The sequence below is a fragment of the Leopardus geoffroyi genome, chromosome D1 (assembly GCF_018350155.1).
Source record: "Leopardus geoffroyi isolate Oge1 chromosome D1, O.geoffroyi_Oge1_pat1.0, whole genome shotgun sequence".
NCBI lineage: Eukaryota > Metazoa > Chordata > Mammalia > Carnivora > Felidae > Leopardus > Leopardus geoffroyi.
The window spans coordinates 22,084,848-22,102,489 of record NC_059329.1 but is presented as its reverse complement, the minus strand read 5'-3'; the positions used below and the strand labels follow the sequence as shown (position 1 = coordinate 22,102,489).

Below are 17,642 nucleotides of genomic sequence, written 5' to 3'. Positions count from 1 at the left end.
TTGTTGCCTCTGATGCTGCGTCCAATCTCTAAGCTTCCCTGAGCTGAGGATTTTGCATGGCCAAGTTCCCAACTCTATTCTGGCAGCTGGACCTACAGCAGCCAGACTGCAGGGCTCAGAGAACCAAGTAACAGCACTGGAAAGGGGTGAGGCCACATCGCCTGCAGAAGCCAGTCCTGTCTTACCACGATGCGGGGGGGGGGGGGGGGGGGGTTGGTGAGAAAGAGTGATCAAATGAAGGAACAAGATATCCAACTTACCCAGCACGGGAAGCATGGTTCACTTAGCAAGGAATGATAAAACAAAGCACCAACAATAATAATAGCTAATATATATTGATGATTTGCTCAGTGCCACACTCTAAGCTAAGTGCTCAACATGCACTGCCTAATCACATTCCCATGGCATCCCCATGGGGCTTAGATAAAGGGAGTAACTTGTCACCAAGTGACAAGTGTGTGGACTCAGGCAGGCTGCCTCCACAACCCATACCTGGAACCACTATGCTGCACTGCTTCCTCATAAGCATCACCATTCAGGCTCTCATTCACTCATTCATTCACTGGTTCACTCATTCACTGTGCATACACTGACAGCCTTTAAGAAATGTACCAGGAGGTGGACTCCCATCCAGCATCTAGGCTGGCCAGGCCCATGCTAGGTCCTTGGGCTATAAAGAGGAGTAAAGCACAATCCCTGAACTCAGAGATCTCAGGTCTTCAGCAACCAAGGGAGATGTAGGAAAGCCTAACTCTGTCTTCAGATCACACTGTTCTATAGGCAGAGAAACTGAGACCGGGCCGGAAGGGAAGGATAGGTCAACCTCAAATCTTTCCTGACTTAATGGGGCAAGTGAAGAGTCCGCTTGCATTGTCTAACCAAACCAGGGTTTGTCATCCAGCCCCACCCTTCCCTGGAGACTTTGCAAACATGCTGTGTCACTTCTTGGCCACAGGTGCTCTTGACAGACTCAGCATGTCTTCTGCCTAGATCCCCATTGGCTGCTCTCGTAATGCACAGTGGGAATGTCAACACTCAAGTCAAAACTCAACCATCCAGAAACTCTACTTAATTTAGACACACATGTCCTACATCCTTCTGGATTTGTGGGCTCACATTTCCACTATTGTAGCATACACTTGAATGCTGCTTTGTACATGTTCTTAAATTTCAAATATGTATACATTAATCCCCAACACGATTCTGAACTTCTCAAAGGCAAGGATTAAATGATTTTCTTATATCTCCAAGCATTTGGTAGGAACCTCAGCCTGTGTGAATGCTGATGGCTTGATCCACTGCACACAGACATAATGATGTGTGTGTGTGTGAGTGTGTGTGTGTGTGTGTGTGCACCCATCTGTCTGAACCAATATGTACAGCACAAGTATTTATGAGTACAAGTATCAGTGTAAGTATGTGTGGATGAATTCTCCAGCTATTACAGTTATGGAAGCTTAGATACACATCAGCACAATCCGTCAATTTCCAGACGTTATCTCTCATGATAATTTCCTGCCAAATCTTTGAGTTGCAATTAAGAAAGTAGATAATTTGAAACATTTTCCTCTGCATGTTGAGATGGATTATAATCCTAATTTGATAAAGACTCTTAATGACTCATTAGCCACCCTTGGCTTCTCCTCAGGTCATCTAACTTCCCAGGCACTGGGAGGCAGCAATGCTCAGGCCATTACATGTTATTGCTTTAGTAGCACTAAAATCAAAAGACACTACAAAGCCACAATGGCGACACTACAAAGCCACAATGGCGTGCCACAGTGCCACAGCACCATAGCCCTTGAGTTCTCTTTTCATCAGCTCCTAGATTTAGTCGTCGGATTTTCTTTTCCTGGCTCTGAACAAAGCCTCTAATTTGCTGATAACCAAAATGCTCTACCTAGGATCTTTGCACACTGCCCTAAGTGGCACATACAATGCTTTGTATCCTTCCCTCTGCATAGATAGCGGCAGAGGGAGTCACCATCCTCAAACCTCTGGCTCCTAGCCCCATCACAATTTGTTTCCTAGGAAGTGATCCCCAAGTCCAAAGGGTAGGGTTCCTGGGAGCAAGAACTATTTTAAGTTGTTTACGGATGAGAACTATGTGATAGCTCCCTTTCTTCTTTGGCTGACCAGGGATCAGAAAGCCCAGAAAGCCTTTAGGGAGGTTACCCAACGCATTCATTCCCTTCTCTCCTGACAGAGTGGCACCTCTTCCAGTCCCAGGCGTAAGAGCACTTATTGGGATGAGCACCGGGTGTTGTATGGAAACCAATTTGACAATAAATTATATCAAATAATAATAATAATAATAATAATAATAATAATAATAATTAAATGTTTCACAGAAGCCAAAGCCACAGTTTCCTTTGGGTCACCCACTCTAGAATTTCAGAACCCTGACTCTCAGAAAGTTCTTACTCATACACGGACTCATGTGAACATGTGTGCAGCATACATGTACAGATGTTCATGCAGGATGCACATCCACACATCACAGAAGCACAGAGACAGCATGCATACGTGTGTAAAGGTTTCTTTGAATAGCCCTTGACCCTGAGATCTGGTAAGTGAGTAAGGAGGAGAAGGAGGCTTAGTCGATCAGCAAACATATCTTTTCTGCATGCCTACTACACGCTAGGCACTGTGCCAGGTGCTGGGGCACAATGTGGCACAGAGAGGAGAACCTGGTGGTGACCAAACATAGCTGGACCAGTGGTTACTGCGCTCAGGAGTTGGAGCAGGTGGGGGTGGCATCCGTGGTCCCCATCAGACTTCTGAGCCAAATTCCATTACATTCCTCCCCCATGTGTGTTCTCACCCCTGTCCCTGCTCTACTTTATCCCTGTTGTCTACAGGGTAGGCTTGGGCGAGATAAAAAGCCTCCACTCCCCCACCCCACTCCCGCCCTGCACTTTCGATCAACGTGACAAATGCTCTCTGGGCAGGACCCCTGAGGCTGTCTTCACTGCCACCCACCCCTCCTTCCTTCCCAATGAGTCCAGGGAGATCTGAGCAGAGGGGTGATGGATAGCCTTGTCTTATTGTTCCAGACTCCGAATCCAACAGGGGCCTGGGAGAGCTGTATAAATCAGAGCCTGGGCTGGGCTCTAACCAGCGTGAGGGCTCAGCAAGAGGAATGGAAAGCGAGGGACCATAAAACTGTCTGTGGGCTAAGTCGTTTCATTTCAAGTCAGGGCCAGGGAGAGAAAATGTTTGGTTCTTGGGAGACTGACTCATTTGAAGGGGATGGATAAGCTGGTGGAGGTCTGCCTGTCTGCATGCTCAGAGAGAAGGGGCCTGAGAGAGGCTGGTCCCACAGGAGGGCACTGGATGAGTCCTCGTTTCGGTGTTCACTCATTCCACTACCCAAGAGGGGTGGGGTATGCTCATGTCCCACACTCTGATGACGTTTGGAAAAATTAGTCTCTAGTGAAGATAGATTTTTCACCCCAGATGGCTGAGAAACTATAATTTTCCCTTCTTTGAGCTAGGAACAGCAGCGTGGGGGGTGAGGGGGGGGGGAGTTAAAAAAAAAAAAAAAAGGCAATGCTGGGCATTGCTCTAACCAGCATCAAACCAGGATCAGATAGAGGGAGGAGTCATTCCCATTTCATTTACCGAAACTTGAATGGAGCAGCTACTGTGCATCAGACACCGAGCTGGGTAGCAGGGGGCACAGAATCACGTGGCCCTGCTCTCAAGGAACTCCTAGTCTAGTGGGAGAGACAGAGAGGCAGTCTCATAAATCAGTGGCAGGTAATTCAGTGTCCATTATCACAGCACCTATGACAAATCGCTGCACTTACTGATTTGCCTGTCATTCTCTCATTAGACTGGAAGCTCCTTGAAAGGAGAAAGGGAAGGAACCAATATTTAAGTGCTAATTATAGGCTCCCAATAGGCACTTTATAGTCATTTTATATCCACCATAACACTTCATGGCATATCTTATTATCCTCATTTTACAGATAGGAAGATTGAGGCTTAGAAAGGTTAATTCACTTGCTCAAGGCCAAAGATAGTATGTGGGAGAGCCAGCACTCAACCCAAGTTGGCATGTTCCCACACACTGCCCAGAGTTTCACTCATCTTGTGCCTTTAGCTCCGGAAGCAGTATCCAACTCAGGAAGCTGTTGATTATACAAGGGAGGGAGGGGTAGAGAGGAGTGTGTAGCTAATGTGGGGTGGGTGGGTCAGGAAGACTTTGCAGAGGAAGGGATTACTGAACAAATAGAATAACAAGTAGAACAAGTAGAATTGGCCAAAATGACAAGAGATGAAAGTCAATGTAGGTGGAAACCACATGTGTAAAATGACATGGAGGCATGAAATAGCATCATGTGTATTAGCCATCTCTTCAAAAGTTCCCTGCTGCATCCATGACCTCCTCTACCCCTCCAGTTCCAGGCCTAAGGAACAAGAGCTCAGCAGTGACCCAACAGGACATCTGTACTATGCAGTGCAGTATGTTTCTTTTGCCGTTATTGTTGTTATCTTTCCTGGCACTAGATTATAAGATCCAGGTAGGATCCAGTCTGCTTTACTCATAAGTATAATTCCAACTTCTAGAATGGTGCCTGATTCATTTTGGAATGAGTGACAGAAGTGGACCAGGAAAAGGGGGTGTTCTCTACATCTCTGCCTTCCCACGAGGCTGGTATAATTGGGCCAGACTAGGAGTCTGTTTGGGGTCAGGGAAACCATTTGAAGGCCAGACAGGCATTGAGATGAGGTGAGGCCCAGGGTTCTCGAGCAGTTGGCAGAGGCTGGCCCTGCCTTCTCTGTCTTCCCTGCTTCCTCCTCTCTAGTTCAGGAGCCAAAACTAGGATGTGGGCTCAGAGAAAGGGGGCCACAGAACTGACCTTGGACCTGCCCCTAATCTTCAGCTTATGCTAACAGGATGGGTCTTTGTGGGGCAGAAGCCTGAGGAACACGGATATTTAAGGGACAACACAAAGCCGAGGAGCCTACAAGGGAAACTGAGGAGAGCCCAGGGAGCTGTGAGACCCAAAATGACACCCAGTCACCCACCCATATTCTTCTATAGCTTAGTGGCCATCACCCCACAGAAGCCTGTGGGTCACCATTCAACTTCTAGAAATGACAAAGGCATCAACCAAGGACAAGAATGACAGAGAAAAAAAACAGTGGGCTAAAGAGTTTCACAATTAGTTTTAGTTTTAGTTTTAGCTTTTGTTTTATTTTTTTAAAGTTTATTTATTTATTTTGAGACGGTGGAGGGGCAGAGAGAATCCCAAGCAGGCTCTGCACTGTCAGCATAGAGCCTTCTATGGGACTCAAATTCAGGACCTGTGAGATCATGACCTGGGCCGAGATCAAGAGAAGGTTACTTAACGACTGAGCCACCCAGGAGCCCCCACAATTAGTTTTTTAAACAAAACAAAGAGGGAAGATTGGTATTGGATCCACAGAAAGAGTAAAGTCACAATCCAAGGGCCTACAGTGGGGACTGATTCACTCTGCAGAGCCCTGAAAGGTTCAGCCCTCAGAGGCTCTAAGCACCATGGTCCTGGGGCCAGACACCCAGATGGACAGGGGGCATTGGTAGGAGCTCTGTTTATAAAAGCGGTTTCCACTCTCCCCACACAGCCAGTAAGCTATATTTCTTTACCCTTCAGCAAATGAGACTTTTCTTTGGAGGAACTGAATAAGAACAATATTGGAGTTGGGAACACCAAGTATGGTGGAGGGTGAATGAATTAAGGGAGATCTGCATGCTAAACTGTGTGACCTTTAGCCCTTTCTCTGGCCTTGCTAGCAACTCCCCCACACCACTAACCAATAGATTGGAAGATTCTTTGAACAACTGAAAAGCTACAGAGAGAACTCCAGTTACTGATATTTGAAGTTCCCTCAATAAAAAGGCTTACTTACTTTTTTTTTTTTTTTAATGCTTATTTATTTTTGAGAGAGAGAAACAGAGTGCAAGTAGGCGAGGGGCAGAAAAAGAGGGGGACACAGAATCCGAAGCAGGCTCAAGGCTCTGAGCCATCAGCACAGAGCCCAATGGCTCAAACCCATGAACTGTGAGATTGTGACCTGAGCTGGAGCTGGATGCTTAGCTGACTGAATCACCCACGTGCCCCAAAAGATTCACTTTTCACTTGATCACCCTATGTAAAGTCCACTAGTTAACAAACTGTACCATTTACATAATAAGTTTCCAAAATCAACTTTCAGTGCCTCCTTCTTAAATATATACTTAAAGAAAGATTCAAACTTGATAAAAAGAGACAGATATAACCAGAAAAAAAGATCTGACGTGATAGAGATTTTGCAAGGAGGAATAAAAAAAAAATTCAAAAAGGGCAATAACACCCATTCAAGAAGACAAGAGGAAAGGTTCCATCCAAAAAAAAATGAGGGATTACAATAAAAAAGAAAAAAAATTAAATGAAAAAAGCCTCTCTGAAATTAAAAATATAACTAAAGCTTTTTTCAAAAACTCATAAGATTTAGAAGACAAAGTTGAGGAATACCTCCAAAGAGGGAAACAAAAAAGAGAGACTTAAATAATAGGAGAGAAATAAAATATATTAATCTAATTATCCCAGCACAAAGAATGAAAAAAAGATATCTACCAAAGCCCACCACCATCATCATTGTGATTTTATGAGACTGACATGCTGCCTACTCAACTTAGGTAGCCAGTTATTCTGATTTTAAATCAGGAGGGATAAGTAAAAATTCCTACAATCTTCTAAGGAGAAAAAGAAACAGGTAAAGGAAACAAGAATAAGACTATTAAACTTCTTCAAAAGTAGCATTACATGTTAAAAGACAACAGAGAAATGCCTTCTAAATTCTGAAAGAAAATATTTTTAAATCTAGAATTCTGTACTCAAGTAAATTATCAGTCACACATCAGAGTAGTGTAGAGATATTTCCAGATAGCCAATGACTCAAGACAATTACTTCTTTTTTTTTAATTTTTTAAAATGTTTTTATTTATTTTTGAGACAGAGAGAGACAGAGCATGGGCAGGTGAGGGGCAGAGAGAGAGGAAGACACAGAATCTCAAGCAGGCTCCAGGCTCTGAGCTGTCAGCACAGATCCCAACGTGGGGCTCAAACTCACAGACTGCGAGATCATGACCTGAGCTGAAGTCAGATGCTTAACCAACTGAGCCACCCAGGAGCCCCAAGACAATGACTTCTAAAGTACTCATTCTTAAGAAATTATTGGAGAGGGGCTCTAGGCTGGCTCAGTCAGTAGAGCATGTGACTCTTGATCTCAAGGTTGTAAGTTTCAGCCCCACATTAGGTGTAGAGATTACTTAAAAATAAAATCTTTAAAAAAGAGAGAAGTTATTGGAGAATGGAAGTTAGCAATTTAGTTAGGTGATAATGTAATAAAGAAGACAGAGAATTCAGGAAATAGGGACTCCGACATAAGAAGGCAGTAAAAGAAATATTCAAAATGATGGTAAAGGGAAGCCTCAGAATAAGTTATGTAGTATTCTAATTCTAAAATCAGCCAATCCAGATTGGAACAGAGAAACAAAAGGTTCTTAGAGAAATAACTGTAAGGGGAAAAATGGAACAGATGAGCTTGAGTGTATGCAAAATAGTATTACCAGGTATGTAGTAGAGTTGTTGAACCATTAGAAAAAAAATAATTATAAGCACATTTGGACATCAGATCAATAAAAAAGGAGGCAGTTATTAACTCCAGGAAAAACAAAGAATTGTACAAAAGAGGACACATAATCACAGTGCACTACTTGATGCAGGAGTAAATAATATTTGCATAATCATTAGTATATAGACACTAAACATCAATTTAACAAAAAAAAAAAGTTTATGTTGGGAGAGATAGAATGAAGGGGACATGCAGGGATGGCATTGGGGGAAACTAAGTTCTCATCTACCATGACAGAGAGTCAATATATAATTTCGAGGGGCGTGTGGGTGGCTCAGTCGGCTAAACGTCCGACTTCAGTTCATTCATGATCTTATGGTTAATGGGTTCAAGCCCTGCCTTGGGCTCTGTGCTGATGGTTCAGAGCCTGGAGCCTGCTTCAGATTCTGTGTCTCCCTCTTTCTCTGCTCCTACCCCACTTGCACTCTGTTTCTCTCTCTCAAAAATATATATACATTAAAAATGTTTTTAAAACATGTATAAAATATATAATTTCTAGAATTAATAAATCAAGAAATAGTAATATAAGCATATTATTTAAAAACATGGCAATATATACAAATGACAAATGAGCTGTAAGAGTTGAGGTTGACTGCCTTGGAGAATGGAACATGGGAATGTGAAAGGCTGAAGCAAGGCAACTGCTGATTTCCAAACTATGCATATATATTCTTTGATTAAAATGAAAATTAAATTTTTGAAAAAGAGTCTCTATGGCTCACATACAGTCCAGCTTAGTAGCTTCTCATGATATAACAACAGATGATAATCTGGGGCCAAAGTTCTGGCCAAAATAAATGAAGCATTTTTATGTCAGTGTCTGCATATATCCCTTGGATATATGGAGACCCGACACAGTGGCCAGCGGTCAATAGGCTTCAAAGATTAAGAACTCCGATCCTGACCCACAGTTGTGGACATTACAGGCAATTCTCAAACATATCATATTTCATGTCTGGACATGCTGGTCTCTCTGATTAGAAGAAACAAACCTCCCAAGCCCCTAACAAGGTGAACTTCTCTTCAACCTTTAAAACTCTTCTCAGCTATCACCTCTCCTAGAAAGTCCTTCCTGATGCCTCCTCTCTGAAGAGTTACTTGTTCCCTCTTTCAGCCTACTTCTGAATCATCTGTGTCTCCATCCAGCAAAGCATCCAACCCCGTGTGATTCAGTTGGAAATAGCTGTCTCTCCAGCTACTCTGTGATCCTCTCTCTAGTCATCAGCTTGTGCTAGTTATGCTGCAGGATAAACAACCACAGAATCTCAGTCACTCACCACACAAAGGTTTATCTCTCATCATGTTATATATTGGCTGTGCCTCTGGCTCCACTCCATGTTTTCTCTTTATGTGGGTCTTATTCTGGACATGCCATTCTCCTGGCAGAAAGAAAAGAGAAAATGTGTGTGGGACCACAAAATGTTCCCGAAAGCCTCTGCTCAAAAGTGACATATCACTTCTGCTTAATTTCCATTGGCCAAAGCAAGTCACACGATGAAGTCTGATGTCAATGGCACAGATAAGCATAATCCTGTCACAGGGAGAGGCAGTAAACAATAGGGTATAATAATACCATCTACGACAATCTGCTTGGTGGGACCCACATCTTATTTTTATATCCTGCACCTAACACAGTGTTTGGCACCAAAGTAGTATTCAAGGCATCTTCGTTGACTTGAACAGAATTGTCAAATAATAACTTAGCCTCATATACAACCTGAGAACAGAAGGAGATTTGAAAAGGGCCTAAAAAAATGAAAAGGGCTTAACGTAGAGCTGGAAGGGTACCAACAAGCTCATGGTATGTGGAACAGCACTGAGTTTGGAGCCGATACACTTGGGTTTCAGGTCAGACTCTGAAAGTCACTTCACCTCTCTGGGCTCATCTTTAAAATGAAGGAGATGAGGGCACCTGGGTGGCTCAGTCAGTTAAGCTTCTAGCTCTTGGTTTCGGCTTGGGTCATGATCTCACAGTTTGTTAGTGTTAGTTCGAGCCCCACATAGGGCTCTGCGCTGACAGTGCAGAGCTTGCTTGGGATTGTGTGTGTGTGTGTGTCTCTCTCTCTCTGCCCCTCCCCTTCTCATGCTTGCTCTCACTCTCTCTCAAAATAAATAAATAAACTTAAAAAAAATAAATAAAATGAAGGTGATGAGGTAGAGGATCTCTAGGATCCTTTCCAGTTTTAACCTTTTGGGAGTCTGTCATAGAACACCTCAACCTGGTTTCCTTAGGACCTGCTTGCCAATCTGCCGACTTCTATTACGGTACCCAGTTCTACAATTGAGAAGAAAATAAGCCCCAAAGTCACATCGCAGGCTAAAATGAATTTCTAAAAACCGAAAATTCGATGATGACAATAAAAGAAAATAAAATTACACTTCTGAAATGAATGTGTTTTCAACAAACATGTTAAGTGGCAAATGTTTTCTTTAAAACAAACCATTTTCTGTTTTGAGCACATTGTTCTAGACAGAGGAGAATCCATTACACGAAAGCTACTTATCACGACATTACAGAGGGGTGATTATACATCTGAATGTCCCCACTCTGAGTTCTGGTTCACAAATGGAAATCATCATATAAGTAGAAGCCATCTCACACATAGTGAGAGTTTGTTGTTTGTGGAATGAATAAATATGTGTCTTGGCTGAACTCCTTGGGTTATTGAAGCTATCATTACCAATCTAATGCAGCCCTATTGCTCTGTATCTGGACCTAGTCATACTTTTTTTTTTTTTAAAGTTTTTAGGAAAAAAAAATCTAAGAAAGGGTTGAGAAATCCTGTAGCTCATGGGCTGATGTACTAAGAGAATTATTTAACAGCTACTGGGTCCTAAGCCCTGTGTTCTCAACAGTAGAAAGCAAATATTGTGATGATCCTGTTTGATTAGAGAAATTTGTACTCTTAAGTTTCCACCCATAAACCACAGATGTCAGCCCACGTACCCACCACCACCAGACAATAACAACATGTACATATCATTCACTGTATGCCAGGACTGTTCTGAGTTCTTTACATATATTAACTCATAACAATCATAGCAACCAGAGGCAATGGGTACTGTTACTATCTCCATTTTACTGATGGGGGAATCAAAAGTACAGAAAGGTTGATTAACCTGCCCAAGGTCACACACTGACTGGCAGGGCTAGGCTTTGAACCCAGGCAATCAAGCTCCAGAGTCTGTTCTAAAGTCCCCTCTGCATTATATTGCCTGGGGGTGGAGCATGCTACCAAATGAGTCGGGATCATTCTTGGATATAGATGTAGCCTGGAACCATAAGCATACCATCACTCCCTCACCCTTAAAGACCCTTCCCACCTGTCCCTGCACCAGCCTAGGAGACTGTGACTCCCACCCTCTGATCGTGGGTGCAGTGAGGGAAGTGAGTGTGACTAGCTCCCTCAAATACCAGAAAGGGTAATTTTTCAGGTGTATATCATCTGTCCTTATCCATTTCCAAGTTTCTGGACTGCATGTCCCCTTGCCTGGATGAGTGTCAGGAAAGGTAACCGAGCCCTGATACAGCAAGGTCCAGTTTCTAGTAGCCAGAGCACTGCAATCAGCAGGCAGGGCTCTTTCCTATAAAAACCAATCAATACTGTCCCATCCCACATCCTCAACCTTTCCTGCTCCTCGGTCTATAACTGCTATTGATTACATCAGAGCAGGGAAGCAAATGCCAAAATATATCAATCACCAAGGTGGCAAAGAGACTTTATTAAAACCATTACACCTTCTTCTATTTTCCTGCCCACCCCTGTTTCCTCAGCCCAATGGCCATTTCTTTTGGAAGGTTTCCAAGAACTTTGCAGACATGATCTGATGGCTGGTGGAATTTCCTCTATTTGGGGAAAATTTAGACCCAGAGAAGGAGCAAGAACAAGTCCCATGGTGAGAAGATGGAAACCAGGTGTGTGAAAATATGTGCATGTGTCTGTGCAGTATATATATATGAAAATGTGCACGTACATATGTTTGTTTAAAGAAAAACCTAGAACTTAGTCACATTTCAGAAACATTTTGTAATTATCGCTGAAATTTTTAGAAAATCAATTCCTTCTGGTCGCTTAATGTCCTTCACTAAGTGGTTTAATTGTGAAATTTCACTTTATAATTGGGTTCATTTTAATGCAGAAAGAGGTAGATTTGCATAAGCAAATGACAAACAGTTAACAAAATCCATTAGCAGAGAAGCAGGAATCCGAAGAGCCACACACCCTGGGTTGTTGGTTTCCAGTCAAAACCTGTGCTAAGGAAGTTGCTGGCCAAACCCAGACCAACCTCTGCGGCCCCTAACCAGACAGAGGGGAAGGACGAAAGGCATTTCAAATGCCTTCATGTATTATTAGGATAGCCTGTCAATGTGGCAGGAGAGACAAGGTGAAGGAAAATTTTTGCTTGTCAGTGAAAGACCAGATTCTTTGCAACTCCAGGCAAGGATTTAAAAAGGATCGCCAGTTTTACCCAGCCCTTGACAGTTCTTTTTCCAGGTGAAGAGTCCTGGACTCAGAGTAGAAGGGAGTAGAGAGACTCTGATTTCTGGTCCTCATTCTGCCACTAACCAGCAAGGATCTTCCTGCTGAGGCCTCTATTAGATCGTATCTGAATATCTGTTTCTTAAAGCTCCTACTGTCATTACCAGTAATTGACAAATTCTTTCACTCATTCACTCAACAAATATATATTGAGTCCTTGCTAGGAACAGGTCCTATAGACATTACAGAGAATCACAAGGAGATGGGGTGAGGGCTAAGCTAAGAAATATAAATAAACAGTAGAGAAGGTCCTGCCCTCATGGAACTGATGTTATGGACTGAATTTCATCCCCTTAAAGTTTACAGGCTGACAGGACTAGTGTCCTTCTGAGAAGAGGAAGAGACACCGGCGATCTCTCTATCTCCATGCACACACAGAGAGGATGCCATGGGAGGGCGCTGTGAGAAGATGGCCAACTGCAAGCCAGGAAGGCATGCTGCACCAGAAACCAACCCTTCTGACACCTTGATCTCAGACTTGCCAGCCTCCAGAACTGTGAAAAAATGAAGTTCTGCTGTTTAAGTCACCAAGCCTGTAGTATTTTGTTGCAGCAGCTGGAGCAGACTAATATGTTGGGGGAGAAGGGAAAGGCACAGTACTATGCCAAGGGAGCACAGACTGGAGTGCCTTGCCCAGTCTAGGGGACGAGGGAAGGTTTTGCAGAGGACCTGCCACCAAAAAGGTCAGGAGAACCAGCAGGGGAAAGGCGTGAGATGGAGGGCAGTTCTTGGGACAGGACACTCAGGTGTGTGAAGACCTGCAGGTAAGAGGAGTAAGTTCAGTTGGGGGAGCCAAACACACTTCTTTGTGGATGGAGTCCGAAGTATCAGAGGAAGAGTATGGCAAGAGTGGGGCTGAGGAGGTAAGGGGAGCCAATTGGGGGAGGTTTCATAAACAAACATGTCCCTGAAGATCGCTGCCCCCCCCCCCAAAAAAAAAGTAGTCTCCACACAAGCATAGAGTCCAATGCAGGGTTTGAAGTCACAACCTTGAGCTGATATCAAGAGGAGGACTCTTTGGGGCACCTGAGTGGCTCAGTAAGCTGGGCATCCGACTCTTGGTTTCGGCTCAGGTCATGATCTCGTGGTTCATGAAATCGAGCTCCACACTGGGCTTTGTGCTGACAGCGCAGAGACTGTTTGGGATTCTCTCTTTCTCCCTCTCTCTCTGCCCTTCCCTGCTCTCACTCTCTCTCTCTCTCTCTCTCTCTCTCTCTCTCTCTCAAAATAAATAAATAAACTTTAAAACCTTAAAAAAATAAAAAAGAGTTGGACCCAGGTCACCCAGCCGCCCCATCCCCAAAGATCTCAAAGGCCAAGGAGCTGCCATACCTATTGCAACTTTGGACTCATGCCATTGACACGTCCAATTCTGAAAAGATGCCAACACGGGTTCTGCAGGCACAGAGTAATAGTTAGCTTTTCTTGCCACCCTAGCCAGTGAAATCTCTGTGTGTTTGCATATGTTCCTTGTGGAAATGCTTCGTTTCTTTATCCACAAGCTTCCTCCTTGCCTTTTGAAGCATCTTCTGGGACAGCCTCTTCTTCAGGTGCTTGCCTTCTGTTCTGCAAAATTCCTCTGCTTTTTGTTAATAATTGCTAGTACTTATTGAGTTAGCTAATGCCAACCACACACCAGGCCCTGTTTTAAGGGCTTTATGTATATTAGCTTTTTTAATCATCACAACAACCCTATGAAATAGATTCTGTTAACTCCAGTTTATGGATAAGGAAACTGAGCACAGAGAGATTAAGGCACTTGCCTGGGGCCACTCAGCTAAATGGAGAAGCCAAGATTAAAACTAGGGCAGTTTGGCTCTGGTGTCCATACTTTTAATGACTACTAGGCTCTATTGTCTTTGGGGCAAAAAAAAAAAAGAAAAGAAAAGAAAAAGAGAAGAAGACCGAGAAACTGAGATCAGTCAGGTTCCCAAAGGCAGTTGAAGTCTGGGGGTCCTTCTGATTCCAGAGTCTATGCTCTTAACCTCTTGAGGGAATGAAGAAGCAGCAGCTGGCTTGGGGAGTGACTCAGGAAGTAGACTAGATAGAACTACCATGGAGTAGTTGAAGAAGAAGGAAGAGAGAGAGCTGGAGAGAAGTAGGAAGTTGCAGTAACACTCTGGTTTCTGGGTAAACCATACAACCAAACCTTCATCCTTTTGTGCCACTTCATTCATTTGTTCACTCATTCTCCCAGCCATTTAACAAATGCTTATTGGGAACCTATTCTGTTTCAGGCATTGGGCTGGGAAAGTGGGAAAGAGGAGCAGGTGGGTACTGAGAATGGCCATGAACCTCACCAGCACCTTCCCCTTGCCCTCATCTGAGAAGCTTTACATTCATCTAAGAAGGACTTTACATTCGAGGGGGTGGAGTTGATATATAAATAAATTCAACACATTATTACAGTGTGATTATATATATCAATATATGCCCATCTATCTATAAAGCATTAAAAGGAGGACAGCCTATCTCTGCCTAAAACAGGCATGTAGGGCATCGCTTTGAAGAAGGTCCCCTTTGAGCCAGCCATGAAGGATGATAGGAATATCCTAAGAGAGGAGCTGGGCTCCATTGAGCTTCCCTGGAAAGTATGTATGTAGCAGATCCCCAAATTCCTGGAACAGAGTCATAGAATTAGAGAACATTCACACTGAAAGCAGGCTTTGAGGTCATCTGGCCCCACCCCTTTATCCACAGATGGCAAAGTGGGGCCAGGCCTGGGGTGAGGCAAACCAAACATTATGGGAGCATTTCCTCTCACAGCCCTACGAGTGTGGCCCAGCCCTAGCCCCTGCCCTGGAACCGAGGCACAGCTTTACTGGGTTCAAACAACTAGTCAAGGGCCAACAGTACCTTGCAAGAACCCCAGCCACCTCCACCCCAGTTTTCTGGGCTTTGTGACTCATGGGTTGTGTGGAGAGCAAGGCAAATGGAAAAGAAGATGGAGAGGAGTCTAGAAAGTCACCATGATTTCTGGCTTGTATTACTGAAGAGACAACTCTAAATGTCCACCTCCATCACCCTTGCACTCTCAAGTTCCCAGCTTCCCCATCCCCAAGGCTTTTTTTTTTTTTAATGTTTGTTTGTTTGTTTAGAGGGAGAGAGAGAGAGAGAGAGAGAGAGAGAGAGCACTCACGCAGGGGACGGGTAGAGAGAGAGGGAGAGAGAATCTCAAGCAGGCTGGTGATGTCAGCACAGAGACCCATGCAAAGCTCAATCCCAGGAACCCAACCAGGAGATCATGACCTCAGCTGAAATCAAGAGTTGGATGCTTAACTGACTGAGCCATCCCCACCCGCAAGTCTTATATTTAAAAGTAAGGATATCTTTCTCGTAATGTCCTTCCCTCTCCTCTCTCTGCTACCCACTCTTCCAACGCCACACCTCCCCAACATTTCTTTCAGCTTCAGATTCTCTTTTCAGCTGGCCGCCAGGAGCCCTGCAAACGTCCACCACGAAGGTCGCAGGGATGCAGTTCAACAATCTGCCAGCAGGGGGCAGGCCTGCCGCGAGCCCCGATGCTGCCCAAGCCTCCCAGCCCCCAGCCCAGTCACAACTCCTTAGAGATGCAAATTGAGAAGCAGCCTTCCTAACCCGAGAGGGCTGCTAATTCTCTGACGAGTATGCAGATTTCCACCCTGCCTTTGCCTGGGTTTATTTGTTTTACTTTGCAATAAATTTAATACAGACTCCCTGAAGCAGAGAGGCAGATGGACTATAAACTCTGCATTTTGAGCAGCCTTAGTTACTAGGTTAGTGTGGTTTTTGATCCCTACTTAAATTATATCTATGAAATTTGACATGGATTTGGGTCTGGGCTTTGCTGGCTCCTTGGTGCTCTGGAGCTGCTTCTAGGGAATTTACAAGGGTTGATTTGATTATTGGGACTTTAATTTCTCACGGAGGCTAACGAGCAGGCTGGGAAGCCTGGCTGGGGTGGAACAGGAAGATGGGAAAGTGAGAAGTAAGTTGGGTTGCTACCTGCCCCAGTTAGGCGGGGCCAGTATTGTTTTCCCACGCCCCTGGCTGGGCCCTAAGTCAGACTAGCTGAGGACCTAAGGCAGGAAGCCTGTGCTGCTCCCCTCCCCAGGGAGAGTCACGCAGCCCAAAGTGACCACAAGAAGTTCAGAGTCCAGGAAAAAAAAATCAGACGCACATATGGGGCAGACATAACTAAAACATCCATAAAGAAGCATTAACAAGAACGGGGTTAAGCTGGCATTGTATAACAATGTAAATTGGACATGGGGGGATGTGGCAGAGGGGAGAAAACAGCTACTCACCCCTCCTATTAACACCTTTGCCTCACTCATGCTGCAGTGTGCAGCCTTCTCCCCTGCTGCCTTTCACAGACTGCTGAAGAAAAGGCATAGCGAGCTAGGAGCGTGACAAGCTGGGTTCTTGTCTCAGCTTCACGGGGTACTTCTTTGTTCCAGTGTTCCAATGTTGAGTAATATGTTTAATTTCTCTGAGACTCGGTTTCCCTGTCTGCAAAATCAGAATCACCCGATTATTACGAGGGCCAAGTAAGATAATCGGGGTAAGAATGCCTGTATGCAGCAAAGGATGAGACCAGAAAAAGTGTGTAAGGGACAGGTGTCCTTAGACAGTTGTGATCAATGATAAGAGTAGGAAGCCCTCGGGACAGGGGGAGTCTGTGAAAGGAATTTCAGTGAGACCTACATCTGTTCTATCCTTGTACCTAAAACCTGTCAGTGGGCCCTATGCCCACGGGATGAGTGGGGCTCCCAAAGGCAGACGAGGTGTAGTGGCCAGCTGCCTAACTTGGTCCTGCTCACCTGCACACGAAACCTGCCTGCCAGCAGAGAAGGACCGGCCAGGGCATCGGAGAAGGTTTAAGCAGCAGCAGATTCCAGGGACTGTTGTGCACACCTCTGAGGGCCTGGGCCACCCTGGCAGTGGGAGATGGGCAGAGAGGTGGGGGTGCAACCTCACCTTGCCCCAAGAGAAATCCCAGAGCCCAGGCAGAGCCTGAGACAGGAAGGGGAGGCCAGCCCCCCTTCCTCTGCCTCCCTTCTCTGCACCTCTGCATCCTTCAGCCAGAGGCTGAAGCAAGAAAGGGAACTTGAGGGGGTGATGAAAGGAATGTGTTTAAAGAGCTAAGAAAAGCAAAGGTTTAGGAGTCACCCAAGTAAAGGGGCAGGAAGAAGGAAGAGGGCAGATAAAGGAGAAAAGGAAGGAGCCAAGGACATGTTGACATTTGTTCCTTCCGCGTAGGGGAGAATCCCCAGAAAGGAAAAGAAGTACAAGAGGAGCAGAGTAGAACCAGAGAAAGGAAACAGCCTGATTCCCATGGAGGAGGGGGTGGGGTGCAGGGGAGGTAGAGGCTGAGCCGAAATGGAAATGAGGGGCTTGGTCACCATGGAGAGAGAAGCTGGAAGCTTGGCAGCAGTTTGTCTATTAGGAGGA

The 17,642-nt window shown here is 44.7% G+C and overlaps 1 protein-coding gene across 3 annotated transcripts in view; it reads right to left on the bottom strand.

The window, feature by feature from the left end:
- PKNOX2 (PBX/knotted 1 homeobox 2) overlaps positions 1-17,642 on the bottom strand; it is a 318,715-nt gene that overhangs the window by 275,131 nt on the left and 25,942 nt on the right. For 2 of the 3 annotated variants that reach the window (XM_045483348.1, XM_045483352.1), the window contains exon 1: positions 8,946-9,047. The exons of the other annotated variant lie outside the window; for it this stretch is intronic. The gene's annotated coding sequence lies outside the window, so the exon portion shown is untranslated. Of the gene's footprint in view, positions 1-8,945; positions 9,048-17,642 lie in introns of those variants that run through there. 3 annotated transcript variants of the gene reach the window in all.